Below are 20,643 nucleotides of genomic sequence, written 5' to 3'. Positions count from 1 at the left end.
CAAGATATGAAACTTGATAGCATCTGCACAATTTTTTCAAATGTTTCTTCATCTGATTGTTAACTGAGCTCAGCAGTTCTGCCGAGGACCATATTGGGCACTGACACAGGTCTTGCAGAGGAAGGCTTAATGGCCTTCCTTGAAGCCACTGACCCCGCACTCAAGGAGTTCAGGGTCAAGGGCAAGAAGCCTAAATGAGCCTTAAACTCTAGGAGGAGCCAGTGCTGGGAGGTGCTCCAGGTGGAAGGGTGAGCCAGAAGGTCAAACTGGACAAGAACCTATGTGTGGAGGGCTCTAGGGGTCTGGTTGGGGCTGGTGGTGACCAGCTCACTGCTCGGCCAGCACATGCTGGTGGCCAGGCAAGGGGTGGGTGTGTAGGCCCGGTCAGGAGTTGTGTATCAGGAGGACAGCAACGGGCATGGACAAAGGGAGAGGGGTGTAGACAGGGAGGTGGGGAGGAGGCTGCCCTCACTGCCTTCGTTTTGATGCCACTGCAAGTTCTGGAGAAGATCCCCAAACCACCAAGTTCACTAATGTTCTAGAAAAGCTCACAGGGCACACTGAAGGTGGCCATCTCTGTGGTCACGATTTATTTCAGGGAAAAGGTGCAGATTGAAGTCAACCAAGGGAAGAAGGGCATGAGCAGGGCCAGGGGCTCCAGTGCAGAGCCCTGTCCTCTTCTCCGCTGGGAGCCATGGGCAGTGCTCCTGCCCCCTAGCCATGATGGATGCGTGATGGCACTTGTGGACTATTGTCACACCAAGCCTTGGTGCCCTGAGTTCTTACTGGGACTCTCTTACTCACTTCCTTGTGACTGTTGGTCTCCAGTCCCTCCAGAGGTCAGGAGTGACACCTACCTGTAGCCCAGCGTCCCATCGTTGGTCACTTTGTTAGCCTGTCCATGGCAAAGCTCCGGCAAACCAAGATACTCCTGATGGGCAGCGCATTCCAGGGCCTGAGATCACCTCCCAGCAGCCAAGGGCGGAGGCCAGACCTTTCTCTGGGTTAACTCTTAACTGCACAGCTGCAGTTTGGCACAAGAGAAAGGAACAGAAGGATGAGGACCAGGAAGTGAGTAGGTGGACTGGAGAAGGGCCTGGGGCCTGTGGGCTTCTTTCTGCACCAGTCACATCCACATGTGCTCAGCTCATGACCTCTGTTGCCTGGGTTGTCTGAGAGCATCTGCCGTGGATTTCCACAGCCTGTTGTGGGATGGACATTGAGGTTGCTCAGGGAGCAGGGAGAGGGCTGGGATGTCATGCAGAGAGCACATGCTTCCTTGGTTGCTGCAGCCTTGACCTCTTCCCCACACCCGGTGCTCACCAGCCACGTGGAGACATGGCGCTCCTGTGGGGCTGTGGTGAGGATTCAGTGCAGCCAGAGTGTAGAAATTCTCTGTCCACATAGTACAGACTCTTTGTGGTAATGCTAGGGCACGTTGTGTTCAGATACCTCTGTTGAAGGCGACTGTTGGACTGGCTAACTCTCCCGGGTTGCTTTATTATGAAGGCCATAATGCTTTTGGAAAAGTGCCTTAGAGAGCCAGGAACATGTCTCCTGAAATAATGCCCTCCTTCTCTGTCCTAGGTGAGGCTCCAAGTCGGGCTGTATGCCGTGTACCTTCTGGACTGGCTCACTGTTTTTCATAAGGATCAGTTTCTCATTCTGCGCCTGGAAGACCATGCATCCAATGTCAAGTACACCATGCACAGGGTCTTTCAGTTCCTGAACCTGGGTATGTGACATGGCTCTGACTGATGGGGCCCAGTGGGAGCCCCATGGAGGCTGGCTCTTGGGGAACTCTCTGGGTCAAGCACAGTCACAGCAAGCCGGGCAGGGACGGGCTAGCTGGGAAGCCCAGGGAATTACAAAGAGGCCAGGTCAGTGCCTGTTTATTGAGCACCAGCCACTTGGGCACTGTGCCTGGCATGCTGAGGGAGTCTCTGGGGTGGAGGAGGGGGCCTTCCAGCAGAAGGAGAGGACGAGGCCACTGCTGTACTCATTGAGTAACTGGTGGCGTGACATGGGGGGAGGTTACTATTGTCACGGAGGTGTGTGCTGACGACTGGGGACCCCAGCCGCTGAAGGATTGTAAAAGCTTTGTGGGAAGAAAGGGTATGTGGTCGGAGCTTTGAAGGACCAACAGGGCAATGTTGGTGGCTGGAATATCCCTGCAGAAGGCATGGGGTGTGGAGGAGGGAACTGGCCCTTGCACCATCTCAGAGTCGCTGGGGATCCCTGGAGCCAGAGTTGGTGACTGTTGGCCACTGACCTCAGCTCTGGGAGGGTGAGCCTACCCTGAACTTGAGGTCACCAGCCCAAGTCCCCAGGGCACTTTGTGCCCCAGGCCACACTGCTTCCCATGGCAATGGCTGGCAGGGACACACACAGGTGGGGTATGCTGTCCATGGGGAGGTATCATCCAAAGATAGGGGCCAAAGCTGAGGCAGGGTCAGAACGGGCCGACTCCTTCCCCGAGGTCTTGCAGCCCTAAGGACGTTGCCTGGGAATTTTGTTAATTGAATATTTCTTAAAATAAATCTGCCTCACTGGGTCGTTTGATTTTCTTTCTCCTTTTGGGAGAGCTGGTAATGTGTTGGAGTGTGGTCACTTTTCTTTCTAAGGCCTAGAACCAGTTATTCATTTTTAAAAATTTGGCCACCTGAAGACTCCCTCACCTTAATGAGCTTGTGTCTTGTCCTTAGGAGGGACAGTAAGGCCCACTTTTTATCTTGCATAACCTTAGGGCACTGGGATTTGCTAAGGACCCTGTCCAGATCCCGAGAGCCCGGGCTCCAGAGGCCTGACCAATGATGGGTGGGTTGAAGCCAGCAAGCATCCTGTGTCCCCATGCCTGGGCCCACGTGGCAGCCTCAGCTGGCAGCCCTGCCAGCTCGTCACAGGCGTCTCCTCACTGATGTACTTGCTGTGGGTGGAGGTGCAGCCAGCGGGGACTCTGGGCACAGGTGGCCTGCACCCCCCATGGCCACCTCACAGCCAGACACACAGGTGAAAAGGGGCCCCTTGGCATCAGGAGCCCACGTGGAAATGTCCTGCTAGCCAGCAGGACACTAAGCCCCTGGACTGTGCCTGGCAGGGTTCACAGTGCTCAGAACAGGCTGCTGCCGGGGAAAGCAGCCCTTTAAGCAGAACTGGAGACAAGTCCCCGAGGTGTGCCTGTCCTGAAGCACCAGTGGGACTCCCCGAGGGTGGCCTCACACACCGCCCAGAATTCCTTTGCTGTTTCTTAATGGTATTTCCACCTCCCTCCCCCATCTCCTCCAAATGGATCCAGCCAAGGAATTTGAAGCCCCAAACACATTCCTCTTGAAGGAAATCCCTTTCTTGGCACAGAGCAGAGCTGGGATTTTTGCTCAGTCCCCTTTGCCGATTGCCCTGCCTCTGGCCTCATGGGATTCTTTGCCTTTCATTCCAGGGCCCCTAAGTAAGAAGCAAGAGGCCTTGATGACCAAGAGCCCTGCGTCCAATGCATGGCATCCAGAGGACCGGAACCTGGGGCCCATGTGGCCGGTCACACAGAAGATCTTGCAGGACTTCTATGGGCCTTTCAATGCTCGGCTGGCGCAGATCCTCGCCGATGAAGCGTTTGCGTGGAAGACACAGTGAGACCTTAGTCCTGGCTGTAGGCATGGGGCTCAGCAACCCTGTCATTGCCATGACTTGAACCGTCTCCCTCGGTGGGGAACTGTTTTACACACAGTGTGGAGAAAACCGGGAGACTCCATCTTCTTTTCCTCCCCAGGCACCTGTTAATTAGAACCATTCCAGAATTTCCCGTGAAGTTCAGTAGCTCAGCCCTTGACCCCACAGAGCCCCTCGGGAGGCCACTGGAAGCTGCAGGTGGGCAAGAATTGAGTTCTGCTCTGTGAGCACCCGGAGCCCTGGGGAGGGACGGGCTTGCAGTGCAGAGAGGAGGCCTGGGGAGGCCACAGCCCAACTCTGCTCAGCCACCTCCAGGACAGCCTGAGTCCAGGGTTTGACAGTCCTGGGATCCTGTGAAGCACCAGCGCTCTCACCTTGGACTAGCCGGAACGTACACTTCTCATGCTCCCCGGCGGTTTTGCAATACTCTTGATTGGATGGCTCACCCCATCTGGGTGGAGTACGGAACCTCTTTTGAGAATGGAATCTCTTTTTCTTTTCTTCTTACTCCCAAGTCAGCTCTCCAGTGATATCAGAAATAAACCCTGTTCACAGTTTCCAAGAGAAAAGAATTGTTTTTGGCAGCTGTTCATCTCCAGCCTCGCATTCTGCCCTTGTAGACTTCACGTTTAACTAGAAAATGGATGCGTTAACAAACCACTTCCTGCACTGGACTAGCCCTAGCTCTCCCTCCTGCCTCTTTAGATGTTTTCTCAAGAAATTCCGTTTATATTTAGAAGGGGAACTTTTGCTGAATGCCGGAATCCTGCATCCTCAAGGAGCTGAACCCTCTGTGGAGTCTCAGTGACTGAAGTCCTGAGGCATGCAGGGCCTCAGAGAACTGAAGGGGCTCAAGTGCTGGGTCCTTGCTGGCTACAGGCTCTGCCCCTCGCGGAACCTCTCTGGAACGAGTTCATTATCCGAGTTCTCCAGCTCCTCTCTCATTAAGGAGCTGCAAGATTCTGATATCCTGATTCAGAAACAATGCACAGGCTAAACTTGGGCTTAATGTAGTATGCTGGAATTTGGAATGAGATTGCTAGGAGCAATGTTCTTAATGGAATTTTTCAGTACTCTAGGCAGCTTTGGTTCACAATGGATGGGCTGAAGGTCTTGTCACTTCTTGGAAGTCATGGGGAAAAGAATGCTTGGGCCTGCTTAGCATTCAGCCCAAGGTGGGACAAGGAAGCTTTGCACTCCTGTGGTCAAGGGAAGCTTCCTGTGAACCCGTGTTCTCGGATTGAGGTCCCATCTTCTGAGTCAGAAAGTGCAAACACTACATACCCAACTGGCGCTCGTGCGTGAAACAACTGGGCTTTGGCGGCACCAGGATGTGCACTTGCTCAGCTATCTGACCCTATTGCTATCGTCTTCCTGCTGCTGCAAAAGGGATGCTGAGCTCATTGTCCTGCGCCCATTGCCTGGGGTGCGGCTTGCTCTGAGCACTGCTGTGGCTGGGGCTGTTTCTGCTACTGAAGGCGCTGTGTGTCCTGATCACTACTTGCAGGGACAATCCCCACTTTTCTCTTACAGAAGGTCTTCACAGCAGCCGCCAGAGGGGAAGTCTGGCCTGAGCACAGGATGCTTTAGGGAGATATCACTCCGGAGTGTGTGTGTGTATTTATTTAGAATATAGAGTGTGTGTGCGCGTGTGTGTGGGCACATTTGCTGAGTGGGTTCCCTTCAGTCCTGTTGCTGACGAGGCCTCCTCTCTGGACACAATGCCTTTACAGATTAATTTCTCTGCCAATTAACTTGTCATTTCCAATAAATACTTTGCTATTCAACGTCAGACATGATTTCAACAAGGAGTTTTTCTTATGCACTCCTATGCATGTGAATAACATGTCGTGTAACTCTGCTTCTTACAGAAGTATTATGAAGGTATTATTTCCAATATTATTTGGTTCATTACTGATCTGTTTTGTATATGCAGGCCCCCTCTCTGTGCTGCCCAGTGCCATCCAGACACAGTTTTACCCTCCAGGCCTTTCTCCAGGGGTCACACTGTTGCCTTTGCTCTCTCTCCGTCGAGGCCTGGCTCCTGTTGACAGCACAGATCCCATCCTTGGGCGGTGGCTTTCTAGCCCATCACCCCAAACCAAAGCAAAATGGAAGGTTCCTCACGACCTGGTACTGAAGACACTGCACACGGGTGTGCCCACCGCAGCCCCTAGTTGTGTGAGGTGTCGCGTGAATCATGGTGGTGTTGTGCTTCTATTAATATTTAACATAGTTAAAGATGGACCCTTATGACTGGTGCCTACAGGGTGCGTGTCCTCCCCGTCTCCAGCACACCGTCTGTTCTTTCCACCGTGTCCTGTGTGGGTGAGCAAGTGGTGGACAAGGTTGGCATCTCACTGGCTGGAGGTGCATGCTTACTGTGGGAAGGGGCTTATGGAGGGTGGCTGGTGAGAGGTGGCCATGGCCACACCCAAGATCAGAAGAAAGCTCAGGGGCAGAGACCAGGACTCGGGTGTTTCCAGGGCCTTCTGCCAGGGTCCAGCTGTCGGTAAGTCAGGGTAGAGGTGGGCCCTATCCAGGGTGGGCCTCCATTGTCTTCCTACTTTGGAATCTGAGTTAGGTGACAACAGGCCTCACTCCTTAGCCCTCCTTGCCCCTGAGGGCTGTGCATTTGAGAGCCCTGGTGTCTCTGGGTGCACGCCATTATCACTAGACACTTGGTGTTCTGCTGAGATGTGGGCAGGCCTGAGGGAGGGCAGGGTGTACTGGGGCTGGCGTGACAGGTACCACCAGCTGGGTGGCTTGAACAGCATTCTGGGGCTGAAGTTCAAGATGGAGACACCAGCAGGTGACTTTTCCGGGGGCTTCTCTCCATAGTTGTGAGGCCATTCTCCTGCTGGCTCAGGATGTGGTCCTCCCTCTGTGCATGGCCTCCTCCTCTTGGCAGGACACAGATTGGATCAAAAGCCACCTCAATGTCCTCATTTCAACTAAATCACCTTTTCAAATGCTTTGTCTCCAAACAGCCATATTCTGAGGTGCTATCAGTTGGGACTTCAACACATGAATCTGGGGAGGGGACACAAATCTGTCCCACACTTGGGGCTCCAGTAGCCTGGGCCATCCATGGCATGACAAGGACTCTGGATGATTCTCCAGTTCTGGGAAGACAACAGGATTGTCACCTCTTTCCCGCACTGATCCCCATGGTGGTACATTAAACGTGGGGAGCCAATGGCATTTGGGCCTGGAAAAGCACCCCCCGCCCCCGCATGGGCCAGGAAGGCTTTGCTTACTGTATACCTGCATGAGACGGAGGGCGGTGGGAATCAGGAGCCGGGCAGGCCAGATGTGTGGCTGAGGGCTGGTGTGTGACTCCTCGACTGGAGCTCTTCTGAAACTCTCTGTGCTCAGAGGTCACCCCCTGCCAACCAGCTCAGGAAAGACTCCCAGGAGGACCGTGCACCTCCCCAACAACAGGCTGCAGGCCTCCTGTGGGGAGAGATGCTGTTTGGCCGGTGTTTCTGTGGACAGGCAGGAAAATGTGGCTCTGAGGAGTTTCCAGAACTCCTCAGCCAGCTCCCCTGCTGGGCACCAGAGGGCCAGTGTGTGGGTACTGCATGGACGGACGGGAGAGCAGCGCCTGGGAGCTGGAGAGCTTCCTGTGGCTGCGGTAACAAGTCACCCCCATCTCAGTGGCTTAAAGCCATGCAGGTTTCTTACGGGAGGTTCTGGAGGCCACAGTCCCTGCTCAGCCTCCCTGGGCTCAGTGGGGCTTCCTCTCTGAGGAGACTCTGTGTCCTGGCCTCTCCAAGCTGCTGGAGGCCACAGCCTGGCTCTTGGCCCCTTCCCTGTCTTCCTGCTGTGTCCCCCTCCACCTCTGCCTGCCTCTGCTTTCGGGACCACACGGTCCTCCCTGACTCACCCTCTGCTTCTTGAGAGGACGCTCCTGATGACACTGGGCCCTGGATATCTGGGCTCATCCCCCCTCCTCAGGATCCAACCTGCAGATTCCCTTTTGCCAAGCAAGGGGAGGTGTTTAGGGGCCCTGGGGAATTGAGCTTAGACGTCTGCGGAGGCCACCGTGCAGCCCACGGCAGGAGACAGCACAGTGAGCCGTAGGGCAAGTGGGGAGGTGTGCCCAGGGGCCGCGTGGGCTGTGGCTGAAGTTGGAGGGCCGAGCTCCTGGGTGTGTGCTCCTGGGTGTGTGTCCTTCTGACCCGTGACTGGCATCAGAGAGCCTCAAGTTCACATCATAAGCCTTCGGTGTATGCCACTCCCCAGATTGCCTGGTTTGCACGGTGAGCAAGATGCCCGCGCTGCCCGGCACTCTCCCCAGCTCTGGGAGGAGGATTTCCAGTGCTTGCAGCTCACTCTTGTTCCTCACTTTCTGCGAAGTTCCAACAGTTCCCAGGAGGTCTCTAGTTTCTCAAGCTGCTGTTGAGTTGTGAAAGTCTCAAGAATAGTTAGAATGTTTTCCTGTCCCCAGGGGAGCTTCAGGGGCCTGCGACTTCCTGGGCCCAGCCTCATGCTTTGTGAGGCTGACCTCCAAGCTCACTGGCATCGGTCCTGCTGATGGCACCAGGCTGGCCTTGCTCCTCCCTGTCCTTCCCTGAGCAGACTTGCTGTTGGGCAGGTCCCTGGCAGAGACCAGGGTGGGAGCTATGTGTGGCCTGGGCCCTTGGGGTCTGTGAGTCGCCATCCTTGGGGAGCCTGCATGGTGTAGACTGGACAGGAGAGCAGAGGCAGAGACCTGCAGGCACCCGTGCACCCAGGGAGTTGAGTGTGGCAGAGCAGTGGTGTCCCCCTGTCCTCCACTGGCCTGGCCTGCCCTGAGCTGCCCCTGTGTTCCTCCTCGCTGCTGGGCCTGTGAAGCAGAGGAGGACTCCATTTCATGCTGGTAGCATGTGCCAGCTGCCCCCGAGTGCCCAGTGCTGTGTCTGGGGTACAGAGAAGGCCGTGAAAGGGGCCTGCTCTCCCCAGTTAGAAAGCCCCTTGCTGGGGCAGCATCCAGGACCCCAGGCTCCCACAGGGCCCTTGGTGAGTGCAGAGGCTCTGGGGCTCTGGGGGACCTTCTGGGCTGCACCCCCAAGCTGTGTGTGCTCCAGAAGGTCCCTTGAGACGCAGGTCCCCGTCAGTTTTAGAAGTGGGTGTCAGTGCTGAACCTGGGCCTCCCCAGACATGTGACTTGCCCTAGGCAGTGCCATCATGAGATGGCAACCAGAGGAAGGAGACCCCCCAGCAGCTCAGAGCAGGCTGGGTCCACCACCTCCCCTTCCATCTAAAAGGCCAGGTGATTTATGCCCACTGAATTCTGCCCTGAGAAGGACGGCATGGGAAAGGGGAGACCTGGGTCTGGCATCAGGTGAGCTGAGTCAGGTTCCCCAGTGCAGGGCCTGGTATGGCCTTCCCATAACCTAGGGCACACCACTGGCCCTTTTGGTACCCATGGGTCTACAGTGCTCATGAGGGGGTGTCAGAGGTAACAGGTAAACACTGAGGGTCAGAGAGGTTGCACACCTCCCTGAGATCCACAGCACAAGTGTCCAGAATAAAAGACCAGAATGTCAACTCAGACCTTTTTACTTATAATTTCAAAGTCAATGCTTTAAACCTTGGTGCTCCATACACTGTGCATCCTCTGCACCCTGGGGCCCCATCCTCAGTAGCCTGTCAGCATCTTGAATGTCAAGACTCTCTCCCCACCCCACAGCCCCCATTTCAATGCCCAGTGTTCTACTGGGCCAAAGCTTTCTGCCTGTTCAGGGGTTCAGGGGTGACCAGGGCTTCTAGAGGCAGCTGAGGCGGAAATGAACATGACTCTGCTCTTCCAAGGCTCCCCACTGGATCCAGGTGGCAGAGGTGCCGTCCCTGCCCTGGGCCTCAGCCTCCTGTGCAGGCAGGCTGCTTCTGAGTCCCCTGAGACCCGAGTTGCAGCAGAAGCAGACTGCCACACCCTCTGGGCTCAGCCCTGCCCAGCAGCCTCAAAGGCACCGGGGCACACAGCCCAGCTGGGAGTCATACAAACAACTAATGTTTATTTTCTCATCAAACATTTCCTGAACACCTACTGTGCACGAGGCACTGGAGTCTGCCTGTCCGTCTGCCTCAGGGACCAAGCCCAAGGAGGGCCAGGGCTGCAGCTTGTGGCCCAACCATCCCCAGGCAGGGCAAGGCTGACCCCAGCTTTAGGTCCCCCTGTGTCCCCCACGCTGTGGTCCTCAGGGCAGTCACCATGCTGTTGTTTTGTGTTCTTGGACCTCATGGCCCCTCATCCACCCTCAGCTTCCATCACCCTCTCCTGGCTTGAGATGGTTGAGGGTTTCCCCTGAAGGGCCAGATGGTGGGTCAGACTAGACGCTCTTAGGTACTAATTTAACAGCAGGGACAAGAAATGTCCTCAGAGTCACTGAGAAAATTCGAAGTATGATAATGGAGCACAGTGGTTGGTTACAGGTCTGCTCCCAAATAGACGGAAATTCCCCTGACGGGGTTTCCACTTGGGGTCAGTAGTGCACCCGGTCAGAGGGCAGTGTCACTGCAGATGCCATGCTTAGCACAGCCTCTTGTCCCTGGGGACTCCAGTGGACGCCCCCCTACCACATCTGAGCCTCTCAGGACGTGACTTGTCCTCCAGCCTCCTCGGTGGCCTCCTCTTCTTTCTGCATCTGCAAGGTCAAGGTGCCCGTGGTCCAGGCCCTGGCCTTCTTGCAGGAACGCCTGTCCATGGAGGGTCTCCTGCACTCCCAAGCCTCTGCTGCCTCTGGCTGGGGACCCCATGCTGTTCCCCCTACAGTGAGGGGCAGCTTCTCCAGCTGGAGTGACAGAACCAGTGTCTGTCCCTGTCCCCTGGCCACCTGTGGGCCACCTCAGCCCCCACAGGCAACAGGTACAGCCCAAGTTCTGAGTTGCACCCTGCACTGCTCCCCCACTCTGAGCCACAGCCCACCCACCTCCCTCCCGCCTCGTGCTCCAGTGTCCACCCGCCTGACCACGCTGACCCCGCCACTCTCCCAGGCTCCTCTCCTCCCACCTGAGAGACTCCCATTCTGCTGCCCCCTGATCCCGACCATCGCCCCAAGTTAACCCTGGTCCTTGTTCATATTGATGAACTTTGATGTCTTGGGGATCTGTGGGCCCCTGAGGGATGTCCCTCCCAGAGCTGGCTGGGACCCCAGTGAACGGGTCACATACAAGGCAGCCAGAGTGAAGCCAGGTCCCACCGTCTCTGTGGAGCTCATGGGGCCCTCCCTCACCCCTCAGGGCCTGGTGCCAGACCACTGGGTCCTGCACCCTGGAGCCTGGTTAAATAGAGCACCAGCCCGTCTTCACCCTCAGTGACTCCCCGGCTCGCCCGCTGCTTCTCCCAGAATGACAACCAAGGAGCCTGTTGGGGGCCACAGCCGCCTCTGCCTCTGGCCCTCCCTGAGCTTCTGTGTGGCCCCATGTGCTGCAGTAGGCCCCATGCTGTGGTGGATTGGGGGTAACAGACCTGCTGCTCAGAGCCACGAGTCACCCCCACTGCTGGCCTCACTCACTCGCAGAATATCCCGACACCCCTCCCAGCCCCAGGGCCAGAGCCCCCCAGGCCTCCCTCATGCCCCCAATGCCATTCTCCCCCTGGGATTCCCCCAACCATGTCACTCTTTCCTCTGAAACCCTGACCAAACTCCCACTCACTTAGGATAGAATGCAAAGACCCTCATCACTGGCCACAACTGCACAGGTGGCTGGCCTTAGAGCCAGGACACATGAGTGCCTACCTGTAGTTTCCCATCTTACAGGGAAAGAAGCTGGGGCTCAGAGAGGTTAGGGAACTTCTTCAAGATTACACAGCTAGAAACCAGTGTGGGAACCCAGCAAGTCCCACTTCCAGTTCCATGCTCGCGAGTAAGTGAAGAATAAAGCAAGCCTCAAAGGAGGCCAAAGGCAAGGTCAAAGTTAAAATGATGAAACACAGGAACTAGGCTGGTGTCCAGTCTGAGGGTGGAATGGACTGTCACCCTGCAGCATCTGGGGATGCCCTGAGTTGAGTGCACTGGGCAGGGGGGCCTAACCTGCTTAACCACAGCCACGTTTCCTGTTCCGTCTTTACTTAAAATCTTTAAAGTACATTTGTTTTGTCTGTCTGTTGGTATATTGCCAAAGCCTTTTCTCTGAGCATGGGTCTACAGACAGGATTTTTGGGTGAACTTTGTCAGAAACCACATCACATTGAATCAGCACTGGTTTCCGGTTTCCAATTCTCTAAAGAAGCATCTGAACCGGAAGACCAGCTCAGCAATCTGGAGGCAAAGCCCTTCCTGGTTTGTGTGGCTGTCTCCCCAGCTGTGCGGAGGCTTCCCCGATCTTCTGCTGATAGTTCTCCAGTGGTTCTCCTAGGTCCTGGGGATCCTTGAGATCCTCGAGGAGAATCTGCAAGTTCAGATTATTTTCAAGATCATTCTAAGATGTCATTGCCCTTACATTTCCCATGAATGTACAAGCGAAGTGTTTCAGAAGCCCCGGTCTGCTCTGATGACTACTGGGAAGTGTCCAGCTCTGCTTGACAATCTCTCTGTTTCAGCCCTGATACAGTGACTATCCACAGATGTGAACTGGTATACAAAAACTCCTTGGCATCTTCAGTATGGCTCAGGATGTAAAGGAGCCTTGGGGCCAAACGGTTTGAAAACTGCTGATTTGTGTGGTGTTTAATTAAATAGTGCATTTGTAATATTAAGAACAAGGGGCATTAAGAAAGCCTTGGGGACAGACATAATTGACTTCAGGAAATGCGAAATTGACTGGAGGGCATTTTGCAGAATGGCCCCAAACCAGGATACCTGAGGATGCTCCAAGCATCAGCCAGAATTTTTAGGGGACGTGAAAATGTCTGTCACTCAGGGAGGGCAGATCTGGGGCTGTCTACCATAAAAAGGAGGAAGATGGTCACTACGGTGCCAGCTATCGTCGACCAAGTGGCCGTCAAATGACACTTGCACATCTTTCATTGACCTTCACTGTGGTCCCAGGATGAGGTTAAAAGGTGGGAGAACTGAGACTCGGTGGCCCAGGCCCGAGCCAGGGAGAGGCTGAGCTGGGCCTTGAGCATAGGTTTGTTGTTCTCTAGGGCTCAAGTCCTGACCTTGGCTTCTCAGATCTGAGTCTATGGAAAGTTCCCAAGGAGACAGGTGGAGGCTTCCAGACTGGGCTGGCCAGAGTGAGTGAGGCCCATGCAGGCAGTGGACACTGAGGTCAGGCTGGGCGGCATCTTCAGAACTGACTGCAGCAGCGGGGCCTCGCTCATCCCTGGCCCCACTGTGTGCCAGGGAAAGTCCACTCTGTCCTCAACCATCTCTTTCAAGTCCTTCCCATGTCCCACTTCCACCCAGACATCAGGAGGCTGAGCTGTGTGCTGCTGACCTGGGTAGGAGCCCCTGAGTGTGTGGGACTGGCTGCTCTGTGGTCCCCATACCTCCAGATGAGGCCATCTTGGAGGAATCCCAGGTGGCCAGAGGACATACAGTCCTGAGGTCATCTCTAGCCCCTGAGGTCAGCGGCTTTGGCTGCCACAGGAATGGGGTGAGGCTGCTTTCCTCCCCAGAGTTGGCCTCTAGCCTGCAAAGGGACAGTTGGACTGCACGGTGGCCATGGTGACCACTTGCTTACTTCCACCTCCACATGAGATAATCCAGAGACTCCTGCCATATTCTGCACTTTCAATAAAATGGAATTCAGGAAAATTCGCAAGTGAGCCAGTATGGTTCTGAAGGCAGAGACCAGGCAGCCTGCAGGGATCCAGCACACCCAGACGTCTCAGCCACCCTTACCCTCTCTGCCTCTGCCCAAGCTGTTACTCCACCACAGCGCCCACTCCACCCTGTTCAAGGGAGTCAGCTTCCTGCTGCACCCCAAGGCCAAAGTCGAGGCCACCGCGTTCTGTGTGGGCTGTGTGGGTTTGCCCCATCCACACCCTGACACCCTGCAGTGCACACTGTTCCTAAGAGGGAACAGCAGGTGCTCAGAGCAAGAACTAAGCTGGGGGCCAGGGAAAGGGCTGAACGACCTCAGGCAAGGGATTTAACTTCTCTGAGCCTCAGTTTCCCCAGTTTCTGATGAAGTAAAAATATGGAGGTGTTCAAGAGGCCCCTTCAGATCTGCCTCTTTACTGCCTTTTGAAAACTAGCCATTTCCCCAGTTCACTTAAATTCCTAGCATGTTTTTTCAGAGAGAGTGTGTGGAGAGGAACGTGGGGGTCTAGAGTGGCAGCCCCCTCCTGCCATCTGGGCTTCTGCAAACTACCTCCCAGTGTCTAGGAGGCACGGAAAGGCAGCCCTGTGCTGTCCTCTTGTGGCGGATTCAGAAACTGCACCCAGTAAGCCTTTGGTGTTTGGTTTGGGGCCAGGATGAGGCACCACGGCTCGTCGGGCATCTGGACTGCACGCAGGAGCCACCACTGATTTCTGAGTCACCTCTGACCTGGGCTAAGAATGACCTCAGTGAGAAGGTGTCTGAGGGTGCAAGGACTAAGGTCTCCATTCATGAGGGGTGTGGTTCTGAGCTGCCCAGATGTGAGAAGGGGAAGGGGCTATTGTGGCCACCCCACAGCAGTGGCCCCACATGGATCTTGGTCTTGAGCCTCTCCACATGACCTCTTAACAGAAGTGCCCAGCAGCCCTAAGGGCCAGGCAAACCAACCACAGTGCCCATAGCAAAGGGAGGCTGGGAGAGGGTCTTCAGGAGACTGGCCTGACTCTGAGGTCCAGCACCGTCCATCTCAGGCCCCAAAGCACAGCTACAAATGGACTGAGCCAAGACCCTTTGGTGTCCTTGGCAGTGGGCAGACCTCCAGCCTCCCCCTCCCTCCCTTGGGCCCTCCCCTTCCCTCTCTCTCCCCAGAACACTGAGTCTTGGGTCAGTCATGCTGTGGCTTCAGGCACCCTCCCAGGACGGTGGATAGCTGAGGAGGGTTGCTGAGGGAACTGTCACCCACCCTGCGGGGGTGGAACAGGAGGTCCGGGGGCCAGGGCCAGGTTCTACTGCGGCCCAGAAAGGCACCCACCTCTCCGTCCCATCCAAGCTCCGCCATCTAGGCGCCCTCCCAGCACCCTCTCTGCCCTGGTGTCTCCTTTTCCCTCCTGCAGAATGGCCGTGGTCTCCAGGCACATCCTTGACTTGCTTGTGCGGCCTCTTGGTCCAGTGCAGGCAGGCTCTGTCTACCTCAGAGCCCAGATGCAGCTGTTCCTGGTGGGAGGGAGGAACTCAGCAGGCAGCGGGGCTGCGGGACTCCACACCTACCCTTTGCCATTCTGCCTGTGTCACCTGAGCGCCTGTCCAGCCTATTTCAGGCCTGCTGCAGGACTGCCACCTGGGAACCTGGAAGTCAGCCTGCTTGGTGCTAGTCTAACAGGGCAGATCCAATGTTGCTGTCCCCTGCAGCTTGGAGCCGCTTTGCTCACCTGTCTCTCCTTTTCCCTCTCATCCGCCTGCTCTCCCCTCTAGCCATGAGGGACAGAGGACCCGGAGACGCTGCTTACAGTGAGGCCCAGGAGTGTCTGCAGACTCCCTGAGCTGCCCCAGATAAATCCCCATGCCAGGCACCCAAAACAGTCTCAAAAAAACACTGTCCCACAGTCAGAGAAAATCACCAATAGACTGGTCACTCCTGAAAGACGTTTTTGGAAAGTGCTGTGTATGACCCTCAGTTTCTTAGCTCCTTGTCCCAGCCCCCCAGGCAGAGGACCCATCACCTGCCCTCAGGGCAGCCCTAGCCCCCTCTGCCTGCCTTCCCCCTCTGGAACACTGGCCTCTGAGCCCTTTCATCAAAAGAGAACCACAGAGGCCTCAGCAGAGAAGAGAAGCAGCAAGTGTCCCCATTTCAGCAGCCACTAGATTTTAGGTTTCCTTTCTGGACCTAAAGTGCCTAGCGCAGTGCCTGACACATATAATAAATTGTAACCAGACATTTCTGTTGTCTGACAGCATATAAGTACCTTATTATTATATACTGAAACATTTGTGTCTAAATATTTCCACTCATTTGACCTATTTTAATCCTATCCATGAAATACTGTTTTACTCAGATAGAAAAAAATATACATTGTTTCATGTGTGTGTGATTTGGGCAGAGAACCAATTGCAAATGCGTTCTGCATAAAACCTGCCCCCTTGTGTTACAAAGCTAAGCCTTAAACATTGGGGAAAGCATCTTTTTACCTTGCACAAGTGCCTGGAGTGAGATGCAGGGAAATCATCGAAGCCTTCTTTGGAGAGTGGTAAAGGAGATGCCTCTCTTCTAAGGATAAACCAGAGCTTCCCCAAGGAGTCAGTGGCCATCCTGAGTACATGACGAGTGTCTACTTTCAAGGACACTGGCATGAGTACCTCCATGATGGCTTAAACTCGACCTATTTCCAAATGCCTCTTAGACCACTCCTCACAGGACACCATATTTCTCTTGATGCAATCCTATGCCATCCGCTGAAGCTTCAATTTTGCCATCCTTAAAATATCCAGTTACCTCAAGTTGCTTTATGACTAAGTGAGGTTGGACTCCTTTTTTGGAGAATTATCATTTACATCACCGTTTAGACTATTAGCATTTTCTAAACTCATCTCTCACCACGTAAAACCAATGAATATTTAGCACTAATGATGTTTGGAACACTTGATACGTTGTTATGTTGATGAAAACAGAGAATGCAAATCCTCTCTAATGCATAAAACATAAAAAGGACTCAATAATGCAGAGGGATTATTATGAAGCTTAGCATCTTAGCTAAAGGTCCTGCTCTATCCTGAGCAAAAGAAGACCACACCTGGATCTTCCAGCTGCTGCTGGGTGGTGCTGTGTGTGTGGGGGGGAAGGTTGTTTTATCCTTTTCCTCTTATATGGTAAGACATTTGGGGCCAGTGGACGAGATGATGTGAATCCAGGTGAGCACAGGGTTACTGGCCACAGCCAACAGCCCACAGGACATTCAGGCACCTCAGTTTGTGGTATGGAGGGCAGGAGGTGCCATGTCTGGCCCTCAGTCCCAGGAGTCTACAACAGCTGAACCAGGACACACCTCTGGTGCTCCTGGGTCACTCTGAGTTGTTTGAGGTCCTGCTGGACAGAATGTAGGGTGTCATAGAAATCATGGCAGTCCACATTGGGTCCTCTTCACCTCCCGGTGCCAGTGGGTCTCAAGTCCTAAGGTCTCTTTCCTTGACCCATGATCCTGGCCCACATACACCTTATTTTCTAAAGACCCCTGATGAGGCTAAGGCAGAGTCTCTCACAGGAGTCCTTTAGTTCCAAGCAACAAGTTTCAAACAATCTGCATCCATAGGAAACCCCTGCTTTCCCCCGGCTCTGGATCTTTCCAGAAAACGGTTCCACTCTGGGAGAAGCATGAGGCCAGTGGACGAGATCCTAAGGGGAAGGGTGCTGTGGGGTAGACGGAGGTCGGTGCGGGTCACTGCTGTCACATGCTTGCCCAGCTGTGGCCTGTTCTCCTGTGCCTGACTGCTTTGCCCTGAACAGAGCACCGGCTCCGTTAATGTTCAGAACATGAAGCAGGATTCCCGCCACTGGTCCAGCCAAGGGTTCCTCTCTCAAAATTGGCTTAACCCATGATAAGCCCTGGATTCGGGAAGGGAGGTGCCAGCCCATTCTAGGCAGGATGGGGAGGCTATAGCTCTAATATCTCCCCCAAAGTGGATGACATGTGTCAATGACAATGAGGCCCAAAGGGTGATGAGATGGACTAAGGTAAGATTGCCTTCCATAGGATTCTACACTTGAGTTCCTCACACTTAGGGGTGAGGGACTTTAAACACGACTGTAAAACTCTTTTACGTTTCTTCGTGGTTTTGCCAATTTTGCCATAGGAGTCCTACGGGGCCAGGACAGTGGCATCCCTCAAAGAGGACTCGTCTTTGCTGTAGCCATGCAGCTAAGGATTTTCCCTGACAAAATGAGATTTTACTATAAAAAAACAATTTTGGGGGGGGAGGGGGGTCTGACATTTCCTTACTTTTTGCTGTGGGTAAAAATTAAAACTTTACCTCCTGTTAGGGTGGGGTGAATTTGGGGGCTCCGTTTCTAATGGGAGATTTTCCCTGTACTTTCTGGGTCAGACTTTGTTCTGGGTACTTCTCTGGGCTCCTCTGGTCTTCTTTCTGGTGGTCATCTAGGTGGCCAGCCTTCTCCAGCCCTCACTTCTGCCCCCTGTGGCCAAAGCCATTTTCTTTCTCCTCTGGGCACTAAGGTCCAGCTCCCTCTCCCCGGGCTGTTGCTGGCTGGTGACCCCTGTAGCTCTGCTTCCTACTCCCCACCCTGGCTGCAGTTCCTGTACCTTCCCTTCCTTCAAAGTCTCCCATAAATCACGGAGGGATTGGCAGGTGTTTGGGGAAGAGCTGGCTGGCAGGGTGGGAAGGAGATTTTCTAATTAACTTCTCATTATTAATTCCTAGATTAATTTCATGGTGGCCCAAGGATTACCTCTGAATGATTTAAATCCCTTGGAATTTAAGGCTTGCTTTATGGTGAGCATCTGGCTACTTTGACTCCCTGTTATGTGTGTGGTTAGGAATATGTGTTCCCTCGTAGGGCGCTGCCTGACAGGCGCCAGGCCCCCGGGTTCCAGCCCCAACACTGAAAAATAAATTTAGATAATGATAATAAAAAAGAGAAGAATGTGTGTTCCCTTGTGGCTGGATTGGGTGCCCAGCAGGTCAGGCTGACTTCCTGGCCTACCTGCTTCCTTCCTGCTTCCGCGTCCTTGAGAGACAGACAGCGTGAGTGCTGCTCCTGCTGCTGCAGACCTGTCACTGACTCTATTTTGTAGCCTGGGTGGACGGACACTGCTCTCACGATAAAGCATCTCCTTTATCTCTAAAAACGCTTTTTTGCCCAAAGTCTACTTTGATACTAGCATCGTAAGTGACACAAGTTTTCTTTTATCTGGGATAGTTCTTTTCCCCAACTTTTACTTCCGTCTTTTTTTAAACTTGTTTTAAATGCAGGCCTCTTGTAACCCACATATCATTTTGGTTTTAAAAAAAGTCTGTGTGGGCTGGGGTGAAGCCCAGTGGTAGAGCACCTGGCCGCGTGCATGAGGCCCTGGTTTTGAGCCCTGGCAACAACAAAAACAACAAAGAAACAAAAGAAACCAAAGTCTGTCTGACAATCTGGGTCTTGGAGTATTCAGTCCAATTTTACTGAGAATAATCATCAAACTATTTGGATTCACAGCTGACATTTTACCACAGGCTGCGCCTGTTTCATGTTGCTTTTACGTGACTTTGGCTCTTAGCCTCCTGACAGCTTTATTCTTCCATTTCCCTGTGCAAAGTTGGCACTCATATATTCTTTTATTTTTATTTTTGTAATTACCTTGAATATTACTGCATCATGATTACTACTGTCTAATATAACTTAGGACTGTTATTATTTTTTCCATACAAAGTTTTAAAACACTTTATTGCCCCTACTCTTTTCTTTTTATGCTTGTCACGCATTTTAATTCTACACATATTTTTAAATCTCACAACACATAATTTTAAAATAACTCTTTATTTATTTATTTTTGTGTGGTGCTGAGGATTAAACCCTGTGCCTCACACGTACTAAGCAGGCACTCTACCACTGAGCCACAATCGCAGTCCCAAGATATAATTTTTGGTGTATGGTATCATCATGTTCATTTATAATTACATAATCCCTCTTTCTGCAGCTCTTAATTGCTTCATGCGGTTCAGGTTTTCCTCTGGGTCCCTTTTCTCTGACTTGTTTTAGACGGGGTCTGCTAGTGACAAAGTCTGTTTTGCCTTCTTTAAATACCAGCATTTCGGCTTCATCTTTGAAGTGTTTCCATTGGGTGCAGAGAGGGTAGCATCCCTTCCTCCAGCACTTAACACATGCCGTTTCCATTAGAAAGACAAACTTAGTCTGTTCACTCTGTGGAAGGAAATGCTTCTTTTCTCTCTGGCTGTTTTCAAGATTTTCTTTTTGTCTTTGGTGTTTTTCAGCAGTTCATCTACAGTGAGGTACGATTCACTCTGTGTTTATCTTGCTGGAAGCATGTAGTGATTTTAATCTGTGGATTGATGTCTTTCCTTGGTTTTGGAAAACTGTCAGTTCTTCGTTCTTTGAGAATCTTTTTACCTGCTATCTCTCCTTCTGGACTGAGTCACATATAGATCAGGTCTTTGCACCTTGTTCCTCACCATGACCTTTATGCTCTTTCTGATTTCCTATTTTTCTCTGTGTTTCAGTCTGCATTTTTTGTATTGATTTACTTTCTCTTCACTAATCCTCCTTGTTGCTAGTTTCAATCTATCGTTAGTAGATTATTGATAAGAACATATTAGCGTTCAATCTATTGACTGAATTCTTGATCTGTTTTTTTCACTTTTTAGCTTTCAGATTTTCCACTTGATTCCTTTTATAGTTTTTCAGTCTCAGATGAATCTCTGTTTCTTCTCCCCTCTAGGAGGGTCCACAGTGACCAGCCCTCCTCTATGGTCTTTATTATCTTGCCCCTGCGTCTCCCAGGCCCTTGTCAGCTATGGGAAGTGCCTGGGGCCCCTTTCTGCTGTCTGACTTCCCTGTGTTTACCTGTTTGGTCCCGTCTCCTGGAGGCTTGCAGATGCCCATTGCCTGCTGGACAGTGTTCATCCTTTGCTCTGGTAGATGGACATGCTGTGGGGTCAGTCAGGACTGAGAGACCTCACCGTGGTGTCTCTGCTCCCAACTCACACTGCTCCAGGAGCAAAGATTTGGGGTTCCCTGGGGAGAGGCTGGGGTGTTCACAAGGGCCCTCACCCCATGATGCGTTCTGACCTCTGGTTCTTGTGCCTTCAGCACAACTCTAGAGAAAGTCACTCGGGGTCAGTGTTAACCTTCCTACCTTCCCCTTTGTGCAACTCCAGAAATCTTTGAATATCTTGAAAACTGGCTGAAAGTTGGGGCTCAGTTCTCAGTCCCATCTTATAGGATTCTGGCTCCCCACCCCCAAGAATCTGGTGGTTCCAGACCTAGAAGCC

At 53.0% G+C, this 20,643-nt stretch overlaps 1 pseudogene; it reads left to right on the top strand.

Moving 5' to 3' along the window:
- LOC143640988 (inactive carboxypeptidase-like protein X2) overlaps nucleotides 1–20,643 on the top strand; it is a 156,464-nt pseudogene that overhangs the window by 19,826 nt on the left and 115,995 nt on the right.

Source organism: Callospermophilus lateralis, unplaced genomic scaffold (genome assembly GCF_048772815.1).
Source record: "Callospermophilus lateralis isolate mCalLat2 unplaced genomic scaffold, mCalLat2.hap1 Scaffold_82, whole genome shotgun sequence".
Lineage (NCBI taxonomy): Eukaryota > Metazoa > Chordata > Mammalia > Rodentia > Sciuridae > Callospermophilus > Callospermophilus lateralis.
Note: the sequence above shows the minus strand (reverse complement) of the source record. Positions and strands in the feature narration are given on the sequence as shown.